Source organism: Calypte anna, chromosome 19 (genome assembly GCF_003957555.1).
Source record: "Calypte anna isolate BGI_N300 chromosome 19, bCalAnn1_v1.p, whole genome shotgun sequence".
NCBI classification, from domain to species: domain Eukaryota; kingdom Metazoa; phylum Chordata; class Aves; order Apodiformes; family Trochilidae; genus Calypte; species Calypte anna.
Window position 1 is genome coordinate 11,152,196 of NC_044264.1, and position 4,452 is coordinate 11,156,647.

The 4,452-nt window shown below is 50.5% G+C and overlaps 1 long non-coding RNA gene across 1 annotated transcript; it reads left to right on the forward strand.

Moving 5' to 3' along the window:
• The first annotated feature begins 3,404 nt into the window (after positions 1-3,404).
• On the forward strand, positions 3,405-3,759 carry LOC115599394. Its single transcript, XR_003988376.1, has 3 exons — positions 3,405-3,459; positions 3,557-3,619; positions 3,708-3,759. It is a non-coding gene; the product is annotated as an uncharacterized LOC115599394 (long non-coding RNA).
• The last annotated feature ends 693 nt before the right edge of the window (positions 3,760-4,452 follow it).

A 4,452-nucleotide genomic window follows, 5' to 3' on the forward strand; every position in this document is an offset into this window, starting at 1 on the left:
TTATGAGGAGCTTGTGGAAGAGGTTTGTATTAAGCTGACATCCTATTTCTGGTGGCACTGCCGTTTGTTATTGCAGATGACGAGGAGGAACTTGGTGGTTTTGGGAAGATTCCCATCAGCCGATGCGGGTTACTTTTCTGTCCAGTGCTTCAGAGCCCCAGCTGTTTGAAAGGTAAGTGAAAGGGACAGTGGTTAGGGAGGGTCTGTGTAGAGTGGTCAAGGTTAGGAATCGCAGGGTTGGGACATCAAAGTTACTGTAGGGGAGTGGGCTGTCCAGAAGCGGTGCCCTTTGGGTGGTTGATGGGAGCCTGTCCCTCCCTGGCATGATGCTAGCAAGTTCCAGGAACTGAATGAGAATTGGAGGTGAGGTGGTAGTGCAGGGCTTGTGGACCTAGTTTCTTCTCTCAAGCACAACAATAGTTTTGTGTCTTTTAGGTGCCGTGAATGACGATGCCTACAGCATCCAACTCTGGAAAGCGTGGGTGAGTGGGACCCCGCAGGCCTCTTCTGTGAAGCTGGGTCATTTGGAAGAGAATGGCACTGGCTGATGTTGGACTTACTGCTGAATATTATGGGTGTTTTGGTGTTGTGGTTATGTGTGTGGAGTTTTTTTGTTTGCTTGTTTTGGTGTTGTAGTGTGACTTTTTTTTTTAATGCAGGTGGCAAAGGGGAACACTGCAAGTTGAAGATTATCCCGGGCTGCTCCTGTTTTTTTTCCTGGCTAACTACGACTTTGGAGAGCCAGTCCTCTGAAAGATAAGTTGAGGGACCAGTGGCGTAGAGGGGTCAAGGCTGGTGGGAGTTGTGGAAGGGGTTTTGAAGCTGGTGTAGGGGAGAGGGCAGTCTGGGAGCAGCCTCATTTGGTCAGGTGAAGGAAGCGGGTTAATTTCTGATGCGATGCCAGTGTGGGCAGGGCAGCTCCAGCCTTGGTGTGTGGTGGTGTGTAGTATGTGTTGTATGTCTTTGTCTTAAAGCTTCCTCAGGTCTTGGTGTCCTCTTGGAGCTGGTCCCATATCTTGGCCATCATCCCTAGCAGGCCTTTACTCATCAGCACACTCCTAGTCAGCAGCATCTTTTTCTTGTGTGACAAATTTGAAGTGTAGATAGGTCTTTCATCTGGGAAGCTTCCTGATGATCATCTTATGAAACATGATTGCCACCTGCACCAGCATCATCTTTGGTCATGGATTTTCCCAGAGTGGGACTTTGTTCCCCGCATCATCAGGTCTTAAAGCCTGGGTTCTTTGGCATCCCTTGATTCAGCCCCTCATTTTGCATTGCTGTAGGTCTTCTTGCCAAACAGTCTTGGATCCCAGAGATATTCTTGCTTGGTGTTCTCTTGTGATCGACTCTCATGATTTGGAGGGCTGTCTCGAATTTGTCTGAGTTGTTTGGCTTGGAGCTGCTCTTCCCAGAGTTTGCTGGAAGAGCCATAACTGAATAGTTCATCTGTTGGGCAGTGTTCCATTAACTTGTGTATCACCGTTTTTCAGATCCCATGTGGCAAGGATGTACGTGAAAGAGCTGGAGGAGAGAAGAGCGCCATGCAAATGTTAGTCAGGGTTTGGTGCTGGACTGGAGGTCCCTCTCCTGGCTACCTGACCACATTATGGTTTGTTTGTCCTTTTGAAGGTGAGAGCAGCCAACAAAGCAGAATATCTGTTCTGGAGGTGGCTCTGGCAAGGTGAGTAAAGGCTGATGTGCTGGAGGAGCGATTATTTCTCAGGTGTTTTATTGCTGTTGAAGGCATTGGCATCCCCTGTTTTTTGTGTTTTCCAGGTGTCCTCCAAGCCTACTTTTGGCACCCTACAAGGATGGCAGGCAGCAGATGGGTGAGAGGCTGAGGTAATGGGGCAGGAGGTGGACATCACAGAGGGCTGCCTGTTGTTGGAGGCACTACCTCAGCATGTGCCTTTTGCTTTGACTTTTGCAGGTGACACAGCCATCCTTGGAGGGACAAAGACACACATTTAGGAGGGGATGGAGAAGGTGAGATGGTGGTGGGCTGGGTCAGCCATGCATTTCACGTCAAGTCACTTAAAGGTTTCCTTTTGTTTTAGCAGGTGCTGTGCGTGCCATCTTTGGAACAGGATGAGCGTTGAAGTTGAGCCGAGTTGGTAGCGAGGAGTTCATGGGGCTGGTGGCTTCCGATCAGCAGAACAGGAACTCTCTCTTGGTGTTTCAGGTGCTCCAAGCAATGGTGGTGATAGCGTTCAACTCTGGAAGGAGAAGGTGCGTGGTATACCATGGAGCTTCCTTGAGAAGGTGAGTGCAGCAGAAGTAGCGTGCGTTGGCTTAGGTGGGACTTGCGCCAGTGCTGCTTGTGATCTGTGGGTGTTTTTTTTTTCTTTTCTATGTATAGGGGATGAAGAGGAACTGTGCGACTGGAAGCACATCCCAGTCAAACAACGTGGCTTTCATTACTGAGCATGGCTTTGTGCTGCCGTTGCTCTTGAAGATAAGTTGATGGCCCAGGGGTGGGTGGGGAGGGGCTGAGCAGTGGAGTCGAGGTTGGGAATTGCAAGGGGTGTTTTGAAGTTGGTGTAGGGGAGAGGGCTGTCTGGGAGAGGCCCTCTTTGGGTGGGTGAAGGGAACAGGTTACTTTCCAGTGTGATTCCAGCATGGGCAGGGCAGCTCCAGCCTTGGTCTGTGGGGTTGTGTGTTTTGTGTTGTCCGTCTTTGTTGTCTTAGAGCTTCCTCAGGCCTTGACGGTCCTCTGTGTCCTCACAGAGCAAGTCCTGCATCTTGGGCATCCTCCCTGGAAAGTCTTTCCTGCTCAGCATGGCGCTGATCAGCAGCGTGTTATTCCGCATGACGAGTCTAAATTGCAGATCGGTCTCTTGACTTGGAAGTTTCTTGATGGTTGCCTTCTGCTATGTCATTCTCAATTGCATTGTCATCTGATCTCTGTCCATCTAGCTTCCCTGAGCGGGACTCATTCCCTGCATCCTTGCATCCTCAGGTCTTGAAGGTGGCTTCTCAAGCATCCGCTGCTTCATTCCTTCGCTTTGCAGACGCATCGCTGTAGGTCTTATTGCCCAAAAGTCTTGGATTCCGGAGTCCCTCTTCTTGCTGCGAATTTTATCTTGATGTCAAGTCTTGCGACTCACGTGGCTGTGTCTCGGGTCAGTCTGTGTATGTGAGTGTTTGGCTTGGAGCTGCCCTGCCTGCTGTGTAGGTTCAGGGGCCACGAGAAGCGCCACAACCTGAGCAACTCAGTGCTGAGCAGCTTCCCAGTGATTTACATAATCCTGTTTTTCAGGTCCCAGGTGTCAATGACCAGCAAGAAACAAATGGAGGAGGAGAGGAGGCCGCCATCCAAAGGTTGGTCAGGGTGTGGAGTTGGTGGGAAGCTACCAAGCTCCCTTGGCTACCTGACCACATTATGGTTTATTGTCATTTTGAAGGTGGAAGCAGCGAGCAAAGCGGGATACAGGCACCGGAGGTGGCTGTGGCAAGGTGAGCAAAGGCTGGTGGGCTGGAGGGGCAGTTACTTCTCAGGTGCTGTATTATTGGTTGGTCGTGAGCATCCCTTGTTGTTTGTGGGTTTTTTCAGGTGCTCTCCTAACCTCATTTTGGCACCCCAAAGAGATGGCAGGCAGATGGGTGAGAGGCTGAGGTAAAGGAGCAGGAGGTGGATGTCACAGTGGCCTTGGTGTTGTTGGAGGCAATATCTCGGCGTGTGCCTTTTGCTTTGACTTTTGCAGGTGTCACACACAGTGCTAGAGTGACAAAGCCATGTCTTGAGGAACAGTTGGAGGTCAGATGTCTGTGGGCTGGATCAGCCATGTATTAGCATCACCTCTGCTAAACATTTCCCTTATTTTTCAGGTACTGTGTGTGCCACCTTTGGAACCGGATGAGCATTGAAGGTGAGCTGGGGTGGTAGAGAGTGGGTTCATGGAGCTGGTGACTACTGATCAGCAGAACAGTAAACTCTTTCTCTTGGTCTTTTAGGTGCCCAAAGCAGTGGTGGCCACAGCATTCAACTTTGGATCACGGAGATGAGTGGAACTGGGTGTGGCTCTCTTGAGGTGGTGGGTGTAGCGTAAGTGGTTGTTGATGGCTGAAGTGCACCTTATTGGCGACACTGTTTCTGATTTTCCTTTTTGTTCTGATTGCAGGTGATGAAGAGGAACATGCCCCTCAGCGTGGTGTTTTGCTGGACGTGTGCTGCACAAAGCCATGCGTTGAGGAGCGGTCGGAGAAGGTGAGATGGTTGCGGGCTGGCTCATCCAGAGATTTTATGTTGACTCAGTTAAGCGTTTCCCTTTGTCTTTGCAGATGCTGTGCATGCCACCTGTGGAGGGGGAAGAGCGCTGGAGGTGAGACAAGATGGTTACGAGGAGGCTTGATCTCACAAGCAGAACAGTAATTTTGTGTCTCCTGGTATTTCAGGTGCCAGAAGCGATGGTGGCCATAATGTGTGGAAGGAGGAGGTGAGCAGGGCAA